Here is a 25,768-nt window from a genome sequence, read left to right on the forward strand (position 1 = left end):
AGGACACCTATCGCTCACAGCCCTTGACTATATGCCGCAGCGGCTGCATACACAGATTTAGTAACTGTTTGTGAGGCTTAGGGTATACATGTACGTACACTGCTCGCTAAACTTGGCGGTGGTTCTCCAGGTACGAGTTGCGTGCACTGGAGGGAACTCGTATAGCTTATGCAGCTGACGTCGCACGCATAGCCACGTTATCGCCTTCAAAAAAGAAGAAAAAAAGAAATACAAAACATTGGTAGCCTCGCATAAACGCCCAGATATGCTGTAAGAAATTGAAAATAAACACAAACAAGAAAAATTGCAAGCCCCAATCACACGATTCCCAAGCAGCGTATAGCCTCCATGTTTGTACAGTGCGCGTTATCGTATGGCGCAGCTAGTGTTAGCGGGGCACAACAGCTTTCACTTTGGAAAGAAGCCAAAGACATTTAATTTATCGTCGTTATCTCTGATGATATATCTCAGTCACGTTTCCAACGCATGGGCAGGCGTTGCGGCGAAACGAGTATTATCTGCACCTGCCGAAACGTGAATATACGAGCGCGACCTACTCGATGAGCGACGTGTCCTTTCAGTTTCTTTATTTTCTTTTTTTCTTCCCCCGAAAAACCGTGCCGCAGCTGCGTTTGTTTCTGACGTTGTCAAACCTCCCACGGCGTAGTGACAACACACACACGAAAGGCAAATTCGCAAAGGACGTACATCCAGGAAAACAATAGACGATTGTTTTATACCCGCGTTGGCAGTGCTTTATGCTTGCTTGCGTGGCTCTCTCTACTGTCCTTCCCCCGGCCTAAATGTCGCGTATTCAGGAAGCGTATAGCGCGCTCGCTATGAGAACGACAGCAGGTGGCCTTATATGGGACCAGTAAAGTGGCATGAACACCCGACAGTCGTTGCTGTATAGCTTATCTGATGAGGGCTACACACAAAAAAAAGGAAATTACCATCAGAGCCAAATACCAAATAAAATTGAGTATAAAGGTCGTCGATTACAGCAGTACGCATAGAAGCACCTTAACTAAAAAGGCCCGAAATCTCACCAACTTCTAACAAGGGCCTTTGACCTACTCTAGAAGGCCAGAACAACCATTGCACTCCGCTTAAACTAACACTGGTTTCGCATAACCAGTAGGTCATGCCACTCGCATGCTTTGTTTACTATTTATGCCCTTCGATTTCTATGCCTTTCACTAGCTCTGAAATTTGACAGTGTGCTGTTTAATAGTTGCCTCTTTTTGTCAACACACACAATCACAGTGCACAGGTTCGTTGCTATGCTATGCTATGCTACGCTATGCTATGCCACGTTATACTATGATGGTACGCTGTGCTACGCTACGTCACACTATGGTGCTATGCTATGATGTTTTGCTTTTTTCTGCTTTGCTTTGCACTGCTCTCCTTTGTTTTGCTTGCTTGCTTGCTTGCGTGCTTCGTTAACGATACTCTCGATGCCTCAAGGAGGAGACGGCTTGTGCACGTCAACAGAACCAAAGAGCTTCCGCGCGTCAAAGCTATACTACCTACACCTATTTCTGCCATCCGAATACAAGAGCTCACCAATATAATGTGCCATCTCTTTTCCAGAAGCCGGTGCCCAGAAAGAACCGACCAACGAAAGGTCCCGTCTTATTGTTATCGAAAGGCAGGTTGCGTATCCGCGCCGCGCGGAGGGGTTTATCTATAACCAAAAGGGGGCAGCGCCGTGACGTTTGCTTTAGCGTCTCGGAACGAATCGGGCATGGGAAGACGGTAAAAAAAAAAAGGAGAAAGAGAGCGAGCAAGAAACAGATATAGGCGACACACACACACGCTTGTGCGTACACGAAATTCCTGCGGCAAAGGCATCCATCCTCCATTTCAGCGTGAGAGACGTTCCCGTCTCACGCCGCGGGGCCTGGTGCAGGCGCCCCTGACGGAGGTCCCGAGACAAGCGTGCGCCAAGGCTTCATCGTCTACCTCATCCGTTGTGCCTGCTCGCCGACAGTGGCTGATGTGCTCTGATTCTTCCGAAGATTACCGTTTCTCGGCGGCCTCTCCGACGATTCTATTTCTCATTCTGTCTCTTTCCTTTTCCCCCTCTTTTTCTTTTTCTTTTCTGTTGTCCCTTCGTCCTTTCTTTTTTTTCCTTGCGGAAACGGACACCCTTCTTTTGTGGGAGCGCATCCTTTTAGCCTATACTTTGTTTGTTCATCTCGCCATTGTTTTGTTTGTTTCTTTCGTTCGTCGCAGAGCGACTGCCATGCGGGTAAAGAAGGCCCCCGTAGGATCCCACGAACGTTCCCGCCTTTGGGCACACACTCAGAGACGCGGCGCAAGGCACAAAGGCATACGGTGACGGGCTGCCTGCCGGTAGGCCTCCCTCTGGGGGCCATGCAGACCGGTCATTGTTAATCCACAAAGAAACAGGAGGCCCAGAGCGAATTCAAATCTATACGAGATCTACCGTACACGGCCACACACACACACACACACACACACACACACACACACACACACACACACACACGCACGCACACACACACACACACACACACACACACACACACACACACACACATATATATATATATATATATATATATATATATATATATATATATATATATATATATATATATATATATATATATATATATATATATCGGAGGATCGCGTGAGCGCAGCCACACAAGTAAGTGCGCCTATGCCAATACGGGTAATCAGGCTCCGCTCTCCTTTAAGCATACACAACGAGACGAGTGCATGGGAGGAGGGAGAGGAGTTACGCGTTATGTGAATGGAACTGAGCATTCCTGAAATCTGAGCAGGGATAACATCGCCAAATGCTTTTTTTTTTCGTCATTCTCGTTTCGTTTGTTCCTCTCTGCGTTTATGTGTGATCGCATCAAGGTGTACAGATCCAGGTACATCTGGCTTTTCCGTAAAGCGCTGAGGTATTCTGTACCGACAAAGGAGGGAGCGGCGACAAAGTCAAGAAAACACAAGGGCATGTTGCTGCTACACCATGGTAAACCTTGGCCGATTCCTTTTCGTGCGTATAAGCGGGCGTATATACTTTGTGTACGGAACCAACAGATACTGTTTAGTGAAAAAAAAAAGCTCGGATATTATGGAATGGCCACTCGGCAGTGGCCGCGTTGCTGGGGCTGTATATATAGACAAAACGAGGAGTGGCTGCTGCGCTTAACAAATGCCAATAAGATGCAAATCCCGCCGAGGCTCACCGTACCTGGACTCATCAGCGAGTAGTAGTCTCTGTACGACTCCAAGATGCAGCAAATGTAATCGAACGCCATCTAAATTGTTGCATAGTCAATCGGATGAGGGAACGGCATTGCGCTGGTAGGCAAACCAATATGGCGACTTCGAATGCCTTCGAGGGCCGGGCCGGCTGCAGCGATATCGTCATCGTCTGGTCCTTCGCTGTGCTTTGACACAGCTGAGAAGGAAATTTTAGGGTTTCGCGTTTTCTTAAGAGGAAGCTTTAGCTCGAGTGCTCCTATCTAAATACATGTAAAAGGAGAATTCGTTTTTCTCGGCAACCACCGCACCAAATTTGACGAGGTTTGTTGCATTTGAAAGACAAACTTAAAATCTAGTGATTGTTGGTTTCGAATTTTTGAGTTAGGTCGTCAATTTTTTATTAAAAATTGGCAAAAATCGAAAATTTTCAAAAAACGAAACTATCAAGTTTACAACTCCGTAACTCAACCACTAAAAATGATAATACAATTCTGTGAATTGCATCTAATAGTACATCTAAAGCGGACAAAATTGATATGTTACACATAAATATAAAAAAATTTAATCATAGGAAAATACAACTTTTGCAAAACCATTGTAACCAACGTAATACATTCACGTAAGATGTAAAATGACATATTGAGTTTGTCCGCTTTGAATGATCTAATGGATGCCGTTTACAGAACCGCGATATCAGTTCTTGATGCAGAGCTATGAATTTGTAAACTTCGTGCTTCTATTTTTTTCAAACGGTCAAATATTTGAAAAACGTTTTAAGAAAATTGAAGCCCTAAATCGAAATTCCGCTTCCAACAGTCACTAGAATTTAACTTTCTCTTTCAAATGCAACAAATATCATCAAAATCGGTCCAGGGGTTACCTCATAAAAACGTTTTTGCGTTTTACATGTATTTGAATAGGCCGGGTCGGAGTTGGGCCCGAGCTAAAGCTTCCTCTTAACACCGGCTTGAAACTATAGGCGCTACCGACGTACGCCGAACCTTCAGAAGACACTTTGGCCTTTATTACACTCGGCAGACCAATCAGCCGATAAAAAAAAATGCCTCACCATCCCGTCGCTGCGAAAGTAGACGTCCAGCGAAGCTGTTGCAAAACCACCACTACAACTGCTGAGGGGAGTTCGCAATGTTTAATTTAAGGTTCGGATGATTGTTTTGAACTTGCTCTTTATTGAAACGTGTGCTGTCCCGTGTGTCGTATGGGTAACTTCAATGAATGAGCGACTGTTTGCTTCGCTTTGCTGAGCGCTTGTAGCCTCTGCATTACGAGGGGGATGGTCTTGAGGGGGCACGAGCCGTTTCTGATGATGATAAGTCCTGTTGACGGATGGAGACGAAAAAATGCCGACCACAGAGAGGCTAACAGTTTCGCTGTAAAAATTGAACAGGTTTTACATCGTCAGTTGTTCGATCGATCGCAAACGTGTAGTTGATCAGTCGCTCGCTAAGCCCTGAGTCGAAACCATACTGGAGTGGAAATTTTAGTGTGACAAAGGGAAGTAGAAAAAAAAATGCACTGGTTTTGTATACTGCTTGAAGAGAAAGAGAGCGCACCAGTTTAAAACGCGCTGCAGCGAAGACCGCCTGGTGCAGAGAGAAAATACGAGAGAGGAAGGGAAGCGAGAACGGGCGATGGGGAGGGGGCATTGCTCCCGGTTCAACCAAGCAGAGCGAAGGTAACGACGTCGTACAAAAATGAGAATGACGAGCATCCAGGGCCCGGCGTCGAGAACAACCCGCTTTACTCTCTTCTTTCAGCAAAAGGCGGGTACCGCACCTCGCGTTCGCAGCTTCGCGCTCCACCGACAAAACTCTCCAACTTGCGCCGCGTGTAGCAAGCAGACAGGCGCCCACAGCATTCGCAAGCCGTTATAACGTCGCTTCGCGGATGCGGTGCTGGTCGCGGTGAGGGAGCGCGGCGCGAAAGATGGCAAACCCGCACCATCGCCGCGTCTAGATGGTTTTCTATGTTACGTCGAAAGCTCGCGAGGCGGCACGAGGCCGTTTACGAAGCGTTTAGGAATGCAAATGGCACGCGCGCGAGCGTCTGCAAAATGACTGCCGCCCTCCTTTGTCTGCTGCATTTTTGGTTTTTTTCCCTTCTCTCTTTCCTTTCTTTCGCCCATCCCAGGGCGTGAAATTCCCGTTCGTTCATAATTTTGGAAACGCTCTCGTCGCAGAAGAGAGGTAAAATGGCATGCCACCGCTAGACGAGGCACCGAAGCCCGAGTTTTAATGATCTGTATACGCTGCCTTGTACACTAAATCCGTGCAACCCTGTTTAAAACTACAGCTAGCGTCAGTCGGTCAGGAAAGCTAGAGTATCGTTGGGCAGTGTTCTGCCACGGCGCGTGCGCATGCGCGTTTGCATCTTCTGCTCTGAAGAACTGTGAGCAAAAAAGCTCTATATGGAGAATCCACGGAGCAGAGTGAGACAGACGCACTCAGATGAATCGGCATGTTCTTTCTATTAAATGCGCATACAGCGACGTTCCGAACTTGTACACGAGAGAGTACACAGGTCGTGAAGATCGCGGCTAAACTGGGGGCCTGCTGCGCGTCTAGTAATATTAGGTAGCGAACACAAGACACTGGCAACGAAAAAAAGCAGCGCTGCAATTATAAGATCACAGGGGAACTATATAAATCCACCATACGTAACACCAAATACAAAGCAGAGGATGTACAAGTCGCAATACAGTGAAACATTGGTTGATTAACTTCGCGTATACTAACCAATCAGTGAAAAAATCTTTTACAGCGTCCACATACGATAACAAGTACCTGCACACGAACTCCACTTTCGTTTTGCTTCCGTGAAGTTGGTTACGTTTAAGTGCACTGTACGGCAGAATCTATTGAGTTGGAGTTAACAGCGAGTTTTAGGTTTTACACGCCCAAAGTGGGGTGCGCAAAGAACGTAAGGAGGGCGTAGGGCTATTGGTACGCAAAGAGGCTTTGTTACACTATTTCTAAAGCTCGCTCATGTAAAAGAGGCGTTTAAACATAGTAAACTAATTTCAACACCATACAAACATCGTAATCCGACCCGCAATGACGAAGAACGATACACTAGAATTGGTATAGACTAATCCCAGTGTACAGCATAGGTGCCTATACAGTGCTTTGTGTGCAGCAGCAAATAAGCAGACCTTCACAGCAAAGAACATGCTATGAGCGAGGACTGTATATATATATATATATATATATATATATATATATATATATATATATATATATATATATATATATATATATATATATATATATATATATATATATATGCCCGGTACTAATTTTTATTGTGTTTCAAGGAAACGCGCAGCACAGTTCGACCAGACTTAACGAGGCTGGTGGGAAAACAGCAGGCTCCCAATGATTGCCTATTGTACTATAACTTCACTACAGCGACCTCAAGTTCAAAAGAAAGACACTTCACCCCCAACCCTTGCACCATTCGATAATTTGTTATGCACACCGTGTTTAACTACTCATCGTGCATTTTCTCCACGTCTAAACTGGGTCGTATCGTTCCCAGAATATTAAAATGTCCTGCAGAACCATGCGTTATCCTTCTCAAACAGGTAAACGATAAGAGGACAGCAATCAAGCTCTTACGTACCCTGTTCAACCCCCGTACGTAATCCGGCGCCGGTAGAGACGTGCACCCGTGCCTCCCGAATAAATTGGACGCCTTATAATCCCTCAACTCTCTTCTACACGAAGAGCAAACTTTGAAGATTGCCACGTCTTCTCCGGAAAATGAGCGCGTCAGTGGTTCCAAGCTACTCGCCGGCAGCGCCGCAAAGCTGGTCTCAAACCGAATACGACGGCACGCGTCACATAAGCCTCGGTGCTTGTTACTTGCGAACGACAACTTGAAACGCACATCGGCGCTCTTCCAACGGCTATCTCGTGGGGCGTTCTCTTCCCAGGTCCGGCGTTCCCGGTCGAGACGTTTTCGTTCCGGCTCCGCCACCTTCCTCGCCTTGTTAGCCACTGTTTGGCTAACCACTTCCCGTTTTCGTTGCCTCGCTATAAGCTTCCGTGACGTCTCCGCTTCTCTACGAGCTTCGACAACGACCTCGTATTCGGCCTGACTTTTGCGAAGCGCTCGTTGCCGTTCCCGCTCGGCATCTCGGCGCGCTTGCGAGACGGCCCCACTTCCCGCGAGGCGCTTGTGAAGTTCACGCATCCGTTCCCGCGCTGCTGCCCTGCGGGATTCGTCCGTCTCAGCCGCGGTCGGCTGACGCGAAAGCTCCGGCTCGGGCTCTTCTTCGGCTCCGGCGGCGAGCACGAACCCCTTCCTCACTCGCGGCGGCATCCCGCACTGAGAGACGAAGGGCTCGGGAAATGCTTTCTCCTGAGAACAGCGGCTATGAGACGCGGCGAAATGGGATGAACGTGTCCGTCCGTCCGTTCGGCGAGAATTCCGATCGATTCACAATTTCACATAAGACATGCGAAAAAATAAATACATGAAAGAAACAAAGGAAGAAAATGCGCCGTGGTTGTTGGGAATCGACTTATATATGCGGCTTCAAGCCAAGCGCTCTAACCACAACTATGCTCCACGTCGGCCTTCCACTGCGATCACCCGCGTTATAGGCTAGGAAATGGGCAGAACGTGACCGTCCCCGGCTGAGCAGATTCGCCGAGCGGAGCGGAACAACGCGAAGTTGGAAGGAAAGGACTTCCACACTGTGGGGATGTGAGAGCAGATATGAGCATGAAAAAAAAATGAAAAAAAGAAGGAAAAGGAAAGCAAGAAAGCTTCGCGTTGGCTCTCGATATCAGTGCGCTATGCAGGCCACAGAAAAAAAAAAAAGAAACCACTCGCCATGGCATCCGAGGATGGAGAGCAGCAGTCGGAGTCTTCGCATCAAGTGACCGATGCCGAAAAATCAGAAAACCGAAAATAAGTAGGATGGGCGTGGAATGAGCGCTCTCAGAAATCGGACCGTCGTTTCAACGGTGTCTTCTTCTCAAGATCACGTGGAATCTCTATATAAGCGTATTGAACAGTTGGGGTCGTCTTCGATGCAGTTCTGAGTTAGCAGTAACTGAGCGAACGGAATCAGATAGTCACCAGAGTCTGCCATTTTTTTTTCTAACTGTATGCCACGTGCCGCAACTTCTGCACACCACCAAACCCTCCTCCTACCTTTCGCCTATGGTCTGTTCTCGCAAAATATGCGACAATCGTATAGGTAACATCAGCCACCTCGCTCACGGCCTCCTCCACCCTCACTGAACGAATGGTTGAGTAGTCCACAGTTTGTCATGTAATTACTGCGAGCCAGCGAGTCCTTTTCTTTCATTTTAAGAGCACCACTTATAGTATTGAGTTGTACACTTGTGCTTTGTTGCAGTGTCGTCATTAGCGACATTGTGAAGCAAGTGGCGTTCTTTAAGTTATTATTCAACACTTCGCCACGTCAGTTCGCGCCATTTTGTTTCGTTTTGTTTGTGCTGTTCATTGTCATAATTTCTCTCTTGTGTGCTATAGTCGTTAGATTGGAATAAGTTCTCTTTATAAAGGGTCCGGGTCGTTTGAGTTGCTTGTATAAGCACTCAAAGAAATTGGGAAAGATTTGGGGGAATTAAGAAGATTTGTAAAACACTGAAGGAAATTGCGAAAGATCCGGGGACATCGAACAACAGAGGCACAACATTGTGTAGCATTGGGGAAACTTCGTTTAATTTCTTACCTGCTGTCGCGGCAAACAAACGCAACGACCAGAGAGGCTCATTGGAGTCTTTTCCAACACTTTCTCCCCGTTCAGATTTAATTCAGCTTGAGCGCGCCAAAAAAGAAAAAAAAGAAGAAGAAAGCTGTCTGGTCTTTATGTTTCGCACATGAGTAGATCCGGCTTCAATTAACTAGCTTTCTTTTTGTCCGTGCTCAGTATTCATCCCAAGCGAAGGAGCAATACCTTAAAGCCCAAAAAAAAGAAATGCAAATCAGGGCAGCGCCTCTTGCGTTGCTGCGCGGGATGTGCATGCAAAGAGCGTTAGATTTCTTCACTACCGCTGCTTTTCTAAGCTTCGGGAACTGCCTTGGAAAAAAAGAAAAGCTAGATTCTCTTTGCTTGCTCTGGAAACGGTAAGGCGACGAAACTTGCACTAAAACTCACCCGTGAGATACGAAATAATAATCGCACAATTATATGCTCTTTTCTTATAGAAACAGATATTTTTCTTCTTTAATCGAATCAGGTTTTTTTTTCTTTCATCGAATACGCTTTGTTCAGATGGCGCAGCCGAACCGGAAAGATGGATACGAAAGCGTGCGCTCGGCAGAAATCGTGCGTGACATATATTCAGCTGCAGCTCAACAGAAAGTCTGTTGCGGACACACAATAGAACTTCAATGGAAAGAGAAAATCATTTCCATATCTACCGTAAAGGTGCCAAAACAAAACAAAAGCCTCACTTTATCGCGTATATATAGTTCTGCGAGCAATTTCCTATAGCTTAACGCGTTGCGCAATGCAGCGCGAACACGCCACTATCAATTCAGCCTTTTACACGGCACCTGCGTGGGACGTTCGCTGTTGTCGCTTTCAGCGGGCACTCTCGCTTTCCTGTAGCAGAAGCTCAATCTGTCGAATCCACCACGTTACAATCCGCGAATAAACGTGGAGGAGAATCGATCCATGCAGTACGCGGTTCCCACGGCACAAAATTTCTCACACTTGGCAGCAAGGTTGACCAAGCCCAGCTCGCCACGTATACAGCGTGTCCGCGGCGTACGATTCGTGATCGCCGCATATCGCGAGACGATATCGCCACTCGTCTTCATTGCAGTGTAGAGGAAATTCGCGTTCCATTGCGTCCCTCTGCGTCGAACTGCATTGCAATGTTCTGCAACGGCGCTCTTCGTAAACGCGTGTCCCAGCTAACAATTCGCCGAGCTGTTGAAAGAAGAAAGGAAAATATTCTAAAAGCGTGGTGCGAGATACGATTTTAAGATCTATGGTGTTCGGTCGTCAGACCTCTGCAGACAGAGCCCGCTATAGAAGACTAACGTGGGACACCCCTACAGGAAACCCACGACTTTCGGTGGCAGTCGAACCCTCGAGCTTATGGGGAAGTCGAACTCACGACCTTCGGTGTTAATTAGGGTGATGTTAATTAAGGTACAGCTAATTAAGCTAGCGTCAACTAAGGCACTCGAACCCACGACCTGTGGCGGGAGAAAAAAAGTAATAAGAAGTAACAACGCATTCTAATGAGAATGTCAAGTAATTTATTGAATATCTCTTGAGCGCGCAGGCTTTCTCCTTCACCCTCTTTGTCGTATTATAAAGTGGCTGTCATTTTTTTTCCCTTTTGTTTAGCTAATGTTACTGGGACACCTGTAAACGAATGCAATCCATTTGGACGCGGAATGAAGGAACGTTTTCGTGGCAGTTTAGTTTGTTCATTTGTTCGTTTCCAGGCGCTATATCAATATATCAGTGCACTATAATAAAGACATGTAGTTTTGCGCCAATATAGTGCCCGCTACGCGGGAGAATACGAGAATAAAGCTAACATTCTAACTGCGTCTTGAAACCACCGAGCGAAGCAGCAGTGACATTTACGCGAGAAGGCGTGATTAAGATACTTTCAACTGCATACAAAGGAATAGTAACAAAAATTATACGCAGGTCACATACTAGAATACAAGCCATATAATAACTGATATGTCATACCAAACATTGGAATAAGGCAACTACAGTTACTCAGAAGCTATAGCATTTCGCTGCAGAGCACGAGGTTGCGAGTTCGACTCCTGACCGCAACTGCGTTCTAGTGATTGCGGAATTCGAAAACACCATTCTTTGAGTGCACGTGAAAGCATATCAGGCAGGCAACATTAATCTGCTGTGATCCACGATGGTGCGCCTCATAGATACTGTGTTGCTTTGGTCGCTCATCAATCAACCGCCGATAAATGGAATCAAGCAATCAATCAAGCAATAAATAAATAAATAAATAAATAAATAAATAAATAAATAAATAAATAAATAAATAAATAAATAAATACATAAATAAATCAGTCAATCTAGTTTGCGGCCATACACGACGGCGTGTCTCATTATTTCTGTGTTGCTCTGGTTGCCCATCAATAAACTGCCAAAAAAGAATGATCAATCAATCAATCAATCAATCAATCAATCAATCAATGTGCGCCAGTGTGCCACCCTTGTCCTATGTCCTTTCGTTTGGTCGTATGACGCTATGCGACCAAACGAAAGGACAAAGAACGAAAGGGGTTGCATGTTCCTCACACGAGACTCGGCCAACCCCAGGCCACACAGCAGGGATCGCAGTTGTTTCCTCGCCCTTTATGTGTAACGCTCCGTATGTGTGCGTGTGTGTGCGGAGGGCGGGGAGGGGGGGGGGGGGGGTCACGACGTGAGCACGGACACAGCTCGGTATACGCGCAAGATAACACGGAAGTGCGCAAAGTCCGCACGCGTCGGCCTCGCAGACCACCTCCGCGAGGACTATCGCTATAGCGGTGGTCGAGGTTAAAAAGCCCTCCACAGATACAACAACAGTGACGACGACCGACAACAACAGCAACGACGGCAAAAAAAAAAAAAAGCCCAATAAAAATTAAGAACGGACGCTTTACGCAGAAAGAGATCACGAGGGGATCGCGATGAAGTAAGCGGGCAAGCTCTCACGCTTTTTCCGCCGTCTTCTTCAATTCTTTTTCTTCCATCTGTGATTTCATTTCTCTCGCTTTATTTTTCTTGTTGTTCGTCTCCTGATCACCGTTACTTTTTAACTTTTTGTGGGGATTTCTTCTCCGCCTCAAGGGTGAATGCAAGCAAGGTAGCGTCAGGACATTGTCACGAGTGTATAAGACGTCGGCGAAAGACGCTGCTGCGGTCGCTACGCTGTAAAGGCCAAGAGGAAAGTTAAAAAAAAAAAGAAGCGGCAAACAAATATAAACGTTTCAGTGGATACGTGAGGAGGAGGGGGAGGGGAGAGAGATCGTTTGCGAAAGACTGCAACCAGGCGCACCTCACACCACCAGAGACGCCATCTTCGCGCGTAGTGCGGTCATTTCACGGCGCAGCGAAGCACAGCGGCGCACGCCAGACGCAGAACGCACAAGCGCGCTCTAGAGAACAGAAAAGAAATCGAAGCGATAAAACAGTGCTTGACGGAAGAGAGAGAGAGAGAGAGAGAGAGAGAAGAGAGAGAGAGAGAGAGAGAGAGAGAGAGCTTAACAAGCTAGCGGTTCGTGCCATGAAATCAGCCTGGAAATAGCGTGCCACGGCGAGAGAAGACTTTCTCGAAAAACTTCGCGAAAGGATAAAACTACGACTCTAGAAAGAAAGAAAGAAAGAAAGAAAGAAAGAAAGAAAGAAAGAAAGAAAGAAAGAAAGAAAGAAAGAAAGAAAGATGAGGCGGCGATGACGACCTCAAGTCTCGACGCGAAAGGAGCGCGTCCGCCGGTGTATACACCCCCGCACGCATGCAGACAGGCTCGCGCACGTAGAAGGGTTGGAACAGCCGGGGAGGAATCTACGCACGCCGAAGACGTCGACGAGCAACAAAATATCCCAACTTTACGCGGCCGCCGCCTCGAAATCTCCCCCTAGTCTCCCTAAAAGAAAGCAAGAAAAAAAAAAAGCCTGTGAAAATGCGCGGGCTTGCCGGCGAGAGCGCGAGCAGTGTTAGGCCTTAAATGGACCGTGTTCGCATTTATGGGCATTAAAGCTCCGCGACTCGCTTCCATCCTTGCCTGCTCTCTTGCTTCCTGGGCGAGAAAACTATGCGCTGAAACACATTGCGCGGCTTACACGTATGCTATACACGGCGGCTGCGAAAAGAGCTTTTTAGCGGCGGCGCGAGCTGTAAAGTGAGGCACCGTGTAGAGGAGTTTGTTGGCGAGGGGGAATGGGGGAGGGAAGCCATGCACGACGAATATGATGCGGGTGGTGAAACGCGGTTAGGGGAATGGGTTGGAGGGGGAGGATGAACGTGAAAACGACGCAATTTCTTGCGCCCCGCCGCTGTATAACTGTGCCCTAACCGTCCTCCGCCGGGGACGGAAACGCAAGGCCGCCCTCGCGGCGATGCTGTAGCGGTCTCTCGACTCCGACTTTTTCAGATCCTCTTCCCGCGTCTCTCTCTCTCTCTCTCTCTCTCTCTCTCTCTCTCTCTCTCTCTCTTTTTTTTTGCAGTACTCTCTTTTTATTTTGTCCTTGCTTCTCGTACCACATCTGTCCCCCCTCATTCTCTCTCACTCTCTCGCTAACTACGCCGGCGAATCCTTTGCGTACCTCCTGTTACACAGTATTGCAGCACGGCTGCGCGTTCACGTTGACCAACATATACACGGCACGCGCGTGGCGACAGTTCTCGTCTGTGAGAACGAATGCCACGCATTTCAGCCAGCGCGAAGAGCACGCTTCTAGCATATACCAAACGTCTCAGCGAACGCTTTCAAAATTTTTGAGAGGTTACCTGTGGCGGATAGCACAATTCTAGTTCAAATTATGGGGTTTTACGTGCCAAAACCACTTTCTGATTATGAGGCACGCCGTAGTGGAGGACTCCGGAAATTTCGACCACCTGGGGTTTTTTAACGTGCACCTAAATCTAAGCACACGGGTGTTTTCGCATTTCGCCCCCATCGAAATGCGGCCGCCGTGGCCGGGATTCGATCCTGCGACCTCGTGCTCAGCAGCCCAACACCATAGCCACTGAGCGACCACGGCGGGTGCATTCTAGTTCACGAGCTGGTCTACCGGAGTAGGCGGACATTACTTGCACACACACACACACACGCACACGCACGCAAATGCATAATCAACTCATAAACAAACAATTCAATAATTAACTTTGTAACTAATGACCTTATGACCCACATTGAAATTTACGCATTCTGTCATCTTTCTAACCGCTATCCCCATCCCCAGTGTAGGATAGCAAACCACAGACTCATATCTGGTTAACCTCCCTGCCTTTGCGCTTCATTCTCTCTCTCTCTCTCTCTCTACGCATTCTAGCCGTGGAGTTCGTAAGGCGCATCCACATGTAACGAATTCTCAGGATGACACCACTTTCGATATATTAATTCCCGAACTTGGCAGAGAATTAAATGCATTGGAGTTCCAGTTACTTTATTAACAAAACGTCGTTTTATGCATTCGAGCACAAAAGTAACTGGAACGCCGATACATTTCCCCGCAAAGTTCGGGAATCAATGTCTCGAAAGCGGTGTCATCCTGAGAATTCGTTCCATGTGGATCCGCCTCGCGAACTCCACGGCTAGAATGTGTAAATTGCAATGTGGGTCATGAGGTAACTAGTTAGAAAGTTAATTGGTGAATTTTGTCAATTAGTCGATTACGCATGTCAACTTTTTGTGCAATTAAAGTCCGCCGCTTGGAGTAGACCATCTCGTGAACAAGAATTGTGCCCCCCCCCCCCCTTACCTGCCACAGGCAAACCTTTAATAATTTTTGAAAGTGTTCGCTGAAACACCCTACATGTGTGCGCGCCTCCGAACGACTGCGTGCCCTACTCCGCTCTTCACTGAGCTCCTTTAATGCTGAATGAGCTATACGGAATGTCCTGCGGCGAATCAAGAACCAAGTTCACAAGCGGCATCCAAATTCGTATGCGAAATTGCTCGAACGCTAAGCGGAGGGCCGAACGCGTCCACCAGTGTTTCGTTGTAAACAGCGAACTACGGTACAGTGAACAACGGCCTTTGCGAATCAAAACATTTCCCAATTCAGTTCGTGACTAGGCGGAACCACGGCTGTAGAAAGCAGTAATACGCCTGTTTATTCCTATGGGTCTGTTTATTCCATCCTTCATCTCTTTTTTTTTTTTTTAGTTTACTTGCTCGCGTGCGTACGATATAATTATGTAGTGCCACGTCCTACGTTACGATACGAAACTTAAGTAAACGCCGGAAAAAGGGAACGCGTCACCAAGGTTAAGCTGACAAATTTATTTATACATGTATACTTTCATTTCGATTTGAAATGAAACACCGCCACCGCGTCTCGACTTACGCAATACACTATTACTTCTCCAACCGAGAACTTATGTTATCGTCCGTTTCGGGCTTCTCTTTTACCAAGTAACGTTCACACACGTCCGATATGTCGCGCGGAATTCGCGGAATATTTCGTTGCCTCCAGAATCGTTGAATAGCATTACGATGAAAAGAAAAAAAAAATAACCGAGAACAGGTGGTAAATAGAAAGAAACCCGCTTTATCAAATGCTGATGGAATGGAGACAGACCGCTCCATACGCGGATAATTCGAGAGAACTGCGATAATTCAGCGGGTTGTGAACTTTCCTTTTCATTACATTTTACTCTATTATTACTTCTAGATTTCTTTTTTCGCGCACGAGGCGATGTGTATTCGTTTCAGTTCGCAAGTTCGTCTCGCCATCATTCACGCTTTCCTTATTTCCTCTCGCACACAAAGAACGCTAGGTAGGCTGGAGACAGCGGTGCCTAGAGTACGTATAGAAAGCAAGCGAGAAAAAAAAAAGTGAATCAACAGAAGATACAGGCGTACAAATGTGAATAGACGCATTGCAGAATGACGAAAATCCGCATCCATTACATTTTCCAAATGAAGAACCACGCGAAGAAACTGAATGCGTTAGAGAGAAAGAGAAAGAATATATATGTGGAAGGAGGGGAGGGGGAGGTGGTACTAAGAAGAAAAAAAAATGATTTCAAAATATGGAAGCAACAGCGAAAAAAGCGGGAAGACGAATCATAACACCTAGGCTGCCTGGCGGGCTGCTCCGCCCCAGGTTCGGTAATGCCTGCGCGCTCGGAGCGCCTCAAAACCGTGCCTGCGAAAGCCGTGGGTGTGCGTTCAGGCACGTTTCAAAATCACCCCCGCACAACGGCAGCAGCAGCAGCAGCGGTGCCAAAGGACGAAATCCAATTTCGCATTCTCACCTCGCGCGCGCACGTTAGTCCCTCCAATTCCCCTCCCCCTCCCCACCCTCCCGTTTCCCACCCCCTTCCCCTCATTTTGGGCCTTTCGGTTGGCGTTTTGCACGTGCAAGCGCACTTTTGTACAAACCTCTCTCCTCATTCTCAATTTTCCTTCACCCATCCGCTTTCGCTTTGATTTTCTTTTCCCTGTTACTTTATTGAGTTTGCATTTCTTAATGTGCCTTTCCTTCTTCACTACACTTTTTTTTTCTCCTCAGGAAGGAATGCGACACATTTGGAAAAACTCGCACGCGCGAAGCGCCGCTTTCCAGACGAAAGGCAAACACACACGTCCATCTTCGATGGAGGCCGAAGGAAAAAGTGGGCAGGATTGAGCTAAGAAAAGTAAAATGAACAAGAAGACAGAAAAGAATAAATGGGGTGTAACGAAGACGAAAAAGAAGAGACACCGTTGCGAACGGATTCGCATTACTCAGGAGCGAACGGCGGCAGCATAGAGAGGCATAGCAAGAAAGAAAGAAAGAAAAAGGGAAAGGAGAGAGGGTAAGAAAGAAGTGGGTGAGAGATTCCAGGCGACTGGTGACAGCGGCGGAGGAAGCCAAGGGAGAAAACGAAATCGGGTTTCGAAAGGGGTCTATGGTATAGATTGAAGGGGAACGGGGAAAAACAAAAGTGCCGTTGCCGCCACGCTTCCCTCCAAACCGTTCGAATCGAGAAAAGGGGAGGCGGCCAGGCCATCCTTGGCACTGGAGCCGATGGCCATCGATTCCCGCAACAGAGCCGGAGGAGCGATGACCGGCGAGGACGCGTCGAGAACCGCTCGTCGCACACGCACTCATCGTTCGTAAATAAGTGATTAGTAACCCAGCCTCTTAATCGAAGAGCAGCGACACGACTTTGTCGGCCTCCCGAGTACACCTGGGGCCTAGTTTATAACCTGCCGAGATATAATAAAATACTATAGCGAGAGAATGGCTTTTACAGGCAATTCTTATTGTCAAGCATCATCTCATGAACCTCCCATTGATGGATGAAATGGCGTGCACGGGAATATGCACAAGGCGGCATCTTCACGTACGTGGACGCCCGTCTGGTAAACTTCTCCGACCTTCCTTGTTCTCTCTCTCTCTCTCTCTCTGTTTTACTGTTCCCGTGTTCGTAGACAAAGTGACTGTCCCTGAAGCTAATTCAGGTAAAAAAAAATTCGTTATCACTAGAACGTGATAGAAGAGAGAGAAATTGAATAGCCGATGTATTTTCTACCTTCGCCTCCCGGAAGCATACATTTATAACAAAACAGAACAGAACAGAAGCGACAAGCTTCGTACGACACGTTCGGTATAGCCGTGAGCGGTGTTGATTAACACTCTTGGCGTTACGTTACGCGCACAAGTACGTCTATAGGCACACGGAAGCTCATAGGCGTACAGCCGCCGCTGTTGCCCAATTCACCGCACCTCATGGGTTAAGCATGTTCGGGTCTGAATCCCAGCGGCGTCAAGTTGCCCTTTTGTCGGCTCTCATTGCCTCTCTCTTTTTCGGGAGCATTGCGATAAGCCGGAAACCCGATATCCCTACACGTAGTTGCATGCCCCTGAATAATAATTAAAAAAAGAGCTTAAATTTCCCTTAGCTCGTGCAGAAGTTTCGTTCGGTTTATTGCGCGGCTCCAGTATAGGTACATTGGTTCGCCAAGGCAGTTACATGATCGAAATCGAAGCTCACAAGTTCAGTATATATATATCTTTGCGCAAGGCGACCTCAATGCTGGCTGCACGGTCGATTATTCGTTGACTCGAATCCTATCTTTTACACGCGTGTTCTCTGGCCCCTGAGTAGGTTACCAGAAAACTTAGCTCAGCTGTGCACGGCCTCGCGTTGCCTAGCAACCACCTGCGAGAGCACAGGCAGCATTCCCTTTGAGAGACATCGCAGCAAAGTACCCGGACACTTTCTTTAGTTGTCAGGCATCGTTGGCCATAAATAATTAAGGAATGGGAATTATCAAACTACCTCGGGCATTTAATTGGGGACGCGCAGGACGTTAATGGCTTTGCAATGATCCAGCCTTGCAATGACCTACGGCCAACCCCTTTCTATACCAGAGATACAATTTGTATGCGTAAACTGCTGAAGCGCTCACTACTTAAATGAAAACAAGGTATATCGAAACTGCATCCTTAATCTACCTTCCTATTTTTGTCGGACGATCGAACCACCCGATTAAAGAGAACGACTATCTTAATTGTCATATTCGCCCTCTTCAATCACTCGTAACATAGTCGTTGGTATAACGACCTGTGTATTAATTAATTCAGCGATTTTTTTGCCCCCTTCGTGTTGTCAAGCCTTTCAATTGCTGATAAATTTTTTACGCGAACCTAAATTCGGCAGTTCTCTGCGGCACCTCAGTCTGTCTGTGCTTATCTGTATGTGTACTGTTTCATAAATAAATAAAAACGATCGACATGTGCTGCGGATGAAGAGCGGGCAGGCGGATCGAAGGTTAGCAGGAATTCTTGTTAAGTCGGCAGAATCGCAGCAGTAATGCTGGTGTAAACGATGAAATCGCAGCAATTAAAGGTCGTTCTAAAGGTAAGTGAGGCTGTACATAAGGAAAGGGTCAAGGTATACAGCACTGTGTGATTTTATGTTAATGACAGTGATTACAAGCGCCGTAAGTGCCTGTAGATCATGCTGATGGATATATTGGGCGTCGGAAATACGCATCGCGAATAACTACAAGGATTCCACATCAAGAATGATATACAAGGTACCGCCGACTGTACATCATTGACTTGCATTTTTATTTCTGTTAACTTAATGCAGTGAACGCATATGTATGACTGCGCCTATGCGGGTGGTAGCGGGCGAACGCATAGACACGAGTGTGTTGCTGATTTGAGCGTTCCCACCCTGTTGGAAGTCAGCGCCGTCTGACGATAATGGTGAGCTTACTTCTTTTACTCTTTGCCATGCCGGTATATCAAACTAAATGGAGTGCGCGACCTTGTACAAGGCCCCCATGCCGTCGGCACATCCCTTTCTCGCTTTCCCATATTTAATCGCGCTAAGCAGCTATGACGAGCTCACAATCCGGCACTCTCTGTAACATCACGTAGAATCACGCTCGTTCGCCTCGACGAGACGAACAACGTAAGAAAAAAAGTGTCGTCATTACTTGGGTCGTTACGATCTGGCAACTTCCGCGCCGTGCAATGGCACAGCACACGATCTCTCGGCAAGCTTCACCTCACTGATCGCGGGGCTGACGGAGAGGCAGACGGGGACAGCCAGGTAGGAAAATATTTCCCTCCGTTTACTGTTCTTCCCATCTCTCTCTCTCTCTCTCTCTCTCTCTCTCTCTCTCTCTCTCTCTCTCTCTCTCTCTCTCTCTCTCTCTCTCTCTCTCTCTCTCTCTCTCTCATTTACTTGGACGGATCTTAAACGACGGCTTCGACGGCAAGACTCGATGGAGCACTTTTTATTCTCCTCGCCTTCTTCGTTCAGTCCTCTTGCTTATTGTTCGTCGCCGGCCCCTCCCCCTCCCTTCCTCCCCGTCTTTCCGGTAGCCCACGTTGCATGGCTCCCGTTTTAAGCTTTCCCTCACAAGCCCCCACCCCCCTTCCTTTTCCTTTCGTTTTCCCATAACCTTTCTCCCTTCACTCCCAGGTTCTGGCCATTGCCGCCATAGCGTCCGCTCTTCTCCGGCAATCGATTCTCCCGAAGTTTCGCAGAATCGCAATCGGCAAGCGCCGAAAAAAAAGAAAAGAACTACAAAGTTAAAACAGCACGAAACTAAACAGGGAACATTCTAGAGATCGAGCAAGGACGATCGAGGTCTAGCTCTGCCTTTTCTCCTCTGTCTCTGAGCAAGCAATGCGGCACGGAAAAAAAAAAACGCAGTCAAGGAGGCAACAAGACAGAATGGAGGGAATGGGGGGAAAATAGAGTTGGAAAGAAAGGTGGCTGCGAGGCGCAGGCGGAAAGTGAGGGCGGTTACCAGCACGAGGCGTGGGTGCGTCGTCTCACACTCGTCGTCGTCCTCGTCTCGCCTTTATCGCCGGTTCGAGGGAGGTAAATCGATCCTCGCTCCCAAGACAGGAGAAGGTTTGGGAAGAAGAAAGAAAACAAATAGCAAGAAATAAAGAAGGGAACAGAAGGAGAGATGGAAGCTGCGAGTAAATTGGATATTTATGTGCCCGAGCGTTCCGCGTGGCGCCGTCCTCGTGCGGGAGGGAATGAAAGAATGATGATTACATCGATGAAAAAGAAACCCGAACTTCCCCCGCACGCGAAGTGTCGATTTGGAGCCGAATATTCTGGTTTACTTTCTGCCCCGTTAGTTTGGTGTCGGTCTCATTCTGTAGGTATAGGTGTACGGTCTGGACGACTTGGATGGCGCCCTCGAGGGATACGCGAAACTTCGACATTGTGTTGTCGTTGCTGTTTGTCTTTTGTCTATAGACTTGTTACCTAGAGGTAAAGTCAAAGAGGACTTGCTTGCTCTTTCTGTTTAAACGAAGCTGTCGTAAATATTGCCGGCTTTGAAATGAACTATAGTTCGTGCGGCAGGTAATTTGTAGAGAAGGAAATGGGGCACATTGCCATAGGACGGGATGGGGATGTGACGATGTAGTTAAATTTCTCAATACAGCTCCTCGCGTCCACAAAGCTGGCTTCATCACAGGAGCCTTTGGGGCACAACACGCCTAAACCAGGACAGGCGGGGCACGCCTGAGCGACGCTGAACTTCATATATGACAAGGCTGCACCTGTGAGATGCAATTGAGATGACCGTGTCCCTAGAACACACGGAGCAGTTGGTATATAACCGGGAAGCCGTCATAGACCACATGACTACAAGCAACTTTCAGTATGGTTAAAATGATGAAAATATACAGAGCTTTAATTTTATCTGCTCTTCCTACCGGGCGCCCGTTTTCTAAGGCTAAAATGATATCGATATCAAATAGCAGTAAAGCTGAAACCAAAAGCCACTGTAAAATGTGCTATAGCAGGAATCAAGATAAGCTAGTATTAAGCGGAAGTGTTCCTGTAGAACAAAACGCCGGTGTCTGCCTCGCGCGCATGGAGCTTTCCCGCCAAGAACCAGAAAACAGGTCCAGATTAGGAATGCATGAGGCCAATGCAAACTCGAAGAGCTCCGAAGTAATTACGGTGTGGCCACAAGGCGACAGCATGCGGATATGCAGGAGGCGGGGGGGGGGGGGGGGGGGTATAAAAAGGCGCCGTCCAGCGCTCCGCACGCTTTTCCTTCGAAGAAAATAGAGCGACTCTAATAAGCACAGCGCTACCGTAACCTAACTTAAGCCATGAGCATCCGACAGGGTCACAGGTATAGCGCACACCACAGAACAAATATGCTGCACACTTTACAAAAAGAGAACGTAACACTGCTTTAGCACCGCTGAGAGGAAAGAAAAAAGGCCAGACACGACCACCTGCAGATAGCGACGGGGACAGGGAAGCACGACCTACGCGACAGTCGGCATGCTCGCGAGATAGTTGAAGAAAAAAAAAAGAGAGAGAGAGAGATGGAAAGGTGGGAGACACGTTGTAAGGGGCGTCGTTGGCGGGGCCGAATCAATTAGCATGCGGTGCCCCGAACACTGCCACTGCTGTAGTAGAGACGCATATCTAATTTTCGGTCGCGTTTGTAGTACGTGCCTGTTCGCCCTCGATGGCCACTTATCGGCGGGTGCGCCAGCACACACATTCCAGCTACAGTTGCGCAAAAGGTTCGAGCCGCTCCGTAATTAATGGCACCACGCTCCACTGCAGCCAGCACTGTTCGCGGTACTTGGGTCTCTCTCTGTACCCGCAGGAAGAATGAACCAAATGACAAGGGAAACCAGCTGTACACGCGGGGACAAGGCTTAGCTCACCGGCCGAACGAAGGGCGCCGAGCTCGCGACCAATTATACGACCGAGCGGTGTGGTCTGGTAGTCGCAAACATACGAGACAAACGGTCACGGTCGGTCGATATACGTCGAACAGTCCGCAGCCTGGTATACTCTCGCATTATGTACATGAAAGCCCGCTGCACTATGTAATGAGGCAGTTGCGCATCGTTTCTATAGTTGGAAAAACAAAGGTAGCATCGGTATACAAGTACAGAAAGCGCACCACCTTGGAGGTCAACGAGCTTCTCCGTTGTGATAACGGAACGCAGCGTGCTCGTTTCCAGGCACCTCGCCCGATCCAGACTGTGTACAACACCACGGTCGCCAAGATGTACACCATTCCAGTCGGTGTGAAGAGAGAGCACACTCATAAAAAAATATTAGGTAACCACAAATGACGTCAATATTAGTCGAGAGTATTGTCACTTACCACAGCCCCTTCAACACCACCCCCTCCCCTACCTCTTTTCCACTCACTCTCATTTTCTCGTAGTGTGCTCTTACCTCCAAATACGGCAGTAATGGGCAAATGACCCCCGCCTCCTCTACGTTGCTCTCGCATTCAATTCATCAAGTTCTCCGAGTTAAGTATTTGCTAATACCTTTTTTTATGTTCGCTAGTAATGACTGTACAGTAATGCACAGTAACTGTATTGCAAAGTACAGGGGCCTTGTACTGCAAAACTATGCCAATCTGTTTTTGTTCCAATCTCCTGGCGTCAAATTTACGTAACGACCGACGCAAGCATTGGGTGGTAATCCGCGGCGTTGTTTGAAGAGCCCAATCAAAGCGCTCTCCTCGTTTATAGGAGGTCACTTTTGTTTACTTTCAAAGCGAACCCCGACACACCAATCTGCGACTCACGAAACTGCGAAGAGACGATCGAGCACGTGATGTGTTTTAGTAATGTCTTTGACATGGAACGTGACGTTCTTCCGAGAATATTGAAACGACTAGACAGCAGACCATTTTCAGGGACTAAGGTTTTCGGACCATGGCCCCACGCGTCGCAGGCTTACAAAGCGACGCGGGAACTGCTACGTTTCATGACGTCGACTGGCCTCACTGACCAATCATAGACGTAAAGTGATAGACCACCGCACGTGTTCACAATTATAGTACCTCCTTCTCTCCCTCTCCTTTCTTTCTTTTCTTCCTTCAAATCCCTTCCCCCGTGTAGGTTACAAACCGGACGTACGTCTGGCTGACCTCCCTACTTTTCCTTCCTTCTTTTAGTCGTGTTCCTCCTTCAAGGCGAATAGAATCACCCCCATTGAGCGGTTCTTCTTATATGATCGGCTTACAAGAGGCAAGGAGCATGCTGAAGTGGAGGGGATTTCAGTGGGGCCAAGCCAGCGCAGTGAACGTAGATAACTGTATGAGGAGAGTGGTACTGGCGTCTGCGATTGGTCAGCTTCCCCTTACTTAACTGGTGGTTGCTGGTCAAAACTCGAGGCGGTGTGCAACGGATGGTTAAAAACGCCGCTCAAACGGATCCTCAGCGAAGGAAAACTTGCAGAGTGACGTCGCAAACGTGCCAAAAGGGCTCGATAACGTTATTTGACATAAAAATTGTTACAGCGCAAACACATGCAACCACAAAGTATCAAGGACGGGCCACGAGCGCTTGTGTGCCGTCCTTAACACTTTGTGGTTGCATGTGTTTGCGCTGTAACAATTTTTATGTCAAGTATGCACAACTCGCCCAGAAAGAAGTTTTAATGATCGATAACGTTATGCTTCCCCGCATGCTTTTTTTATTATGCGCAAATAAGTCCATTCCACCCGACAGCTCCGAGCAGCCAGTGGCAAAACAATCGTCAAGCAACTATTTTATATTCATTTAGGTTAACGGGGCTGTCTCCGGCTTATTCAGTAAAAAATCAGTTTCATTCGGCATATTTATGCATGTCTAAAGCTACACGTCACTCTGGCGTCAGTTTTCGCGGGTGCAGCCGTAAACTTTGATCAATAAAAGAGGGCTAGCTAATGGCGAAAAAAGCGTCGAATCAGAATTAAACATCCTTCTTCCATTCGGTCTAATCATGCATGATCAGTGTGTACACGTCATATCAGATGGAGAGGTATCGCGGTTTTTTCTGGCGTAGCGTTAGAGAACAGCGATGTGGAGGGTGACCCGAAAATATTTGGACCAATCGTGGAGGGCTGACAGCAACATTGGAATAGGAACAGTTTGGAATAGCTTTACGTTATAGCGCCCCAGCAATGCACAGAAATGGCGCCCTTAGCTGACATCCATATGCGAGAGTGTGCATAAGTAGCAGTGGTAACTCGTTGCAGTACTGCAGAGTATACAGCAGCCTCAGACATACAGTACAGAATCCTACAGTAAACATGCAGCGCGATGCAATACGATGCAGTGCAACTTTTACGCGAGCCTGTACAGAGCCAAATCGGCGGGCCTCGCATTCTTTTTTTCTCCTTTCGAAGCTCCTATGCACGCCCATGACAATCCTTGTATCCTCTGTTCATCTATTTCGTAATCCAAGCCAATCGAGAAGTCCAGCATTCAGAGTCAGCGCATATATATATATATATATATATATATATATATATATGCGCTGACTCTGAATGCTGGACTTCTCACACACACACACACACACACACTGCTCGTCAAGTCAACGGCTCCTCGATCAACGCCCCGCCACGAGTGGTACCGAACGGAACACGCGCCAGGTTTCCGGAAGAGGCCTTAGACGACTTGACGCGTGCCCGCGCAAGCGCGTGAAACCCTACGGCCCGCGCTGTGCAAACACACACGTCTACGTGTGGCGATGGTTACCGAGACGCGACCCCGGGGCGAGCACTCGAACCTGTCTCAACACCCGCACGCGCCCGAGCAATGTCGTGCGCCGCTGCATGTAGGCAGGCGCCCGCGCAACTCGCGAAAAGGGGTGCCGCCGCCTCGCGCACACACCTCGGAGAACCAGAAAACAAACAAAGACAAAGAAACGCTTCTTGGCGACGAACTTAACGAACGAACAAGCGCGTACGAACGGCAAGAAGCAGAAGAGGAGTGTGAGCAACCATCACTCTTCGCCCGAGCCGAGTAAAAAGGAGGCTTAGCGGCTGCGCGAAGCGTCGGATAAAATCGCGATTGCCCGCCGCTATACGTGCAAGAAACGAAACAGACATAAGAGTGTCCGCGAGTGAAGGAGCGGGAGGACGAGGAGAGCTAGCTGTACGGCTGCTCGGAAAGTCTGGTGAGAGAGAAGAGAACGAAAGCTGGGAGGGGAGAGGCACCACGGGCGAAGGGCGATGGCTATATACGGGGCACGCGCGCGATCCTAATTAAACAACGCCGACTTCTGACCGCGGCTCGCGTAGTCGTACATACACGCACACACGCCTGCCCTCGGAGAAAACTTCCGCAAACATCGCAATCATCGCCGCAGCCGCCTATTGAATCAACGCCGGAGCCGAAGAAGCGCCCGCCGCTGTTCTTGTTCGCGGTGTTACGCGCTCCGAGAGCCGAAAAAGCGTGTGCGACTTCTTCGCATCGCTTTTATTTATTTGTTATTTTCTTACGCGTCTCGAAGCTCGCCCGCCATTCCGACGAGTCGAGCGGCTGCTGCACTGTCTTGAAGCGCGC

At 47.9% G+C, this 25,768-nt stretch overlaps 1 protein-coding gene across 3 annotated transcripts in view; it reads right to left on the reverse strand.

Moving 5' to 3' along the window:
- The window catches only part of LOC142575765 (uncharacterized), a 527,026-nt gene that overhangs the window by 371,388 nt on the left and 129,870 nt on the right, over positions 1–25,768 (reverse strand). The window contains exon 1 of one of the 3 annotated variants that reach the window (XM_075685387.1): positions 6,898–6,941. The exons of the other annotated variants lie outside the window; for them this stretch is intronic. The gene's annotated coding sequence lies outside the window, so the exon portion shown is untranslated. Of the gene's footprint in view, positions 1–6,897; positions 6,942–25,768 lie in introns of those variants that run through there. 3 annotated transcript variants of the gene reach the window in all.

The sequence above is a fragment of the Dermacentor variabilis genome, chromosome 3, assembly GCF_050947875.1.
Source record: "Dermacentor variabilis isolate Ectoservices chromosome 3, ASM5094787v1, whole genome shotgun sequence".
In the NCBI taxonomy this organism is placed as follows: Eukaryota; Metazoa; Arthropoda; class Arachnida; order Ixodida; family Ixodidae; genus Dermacentor; species Dermacentor variabilis.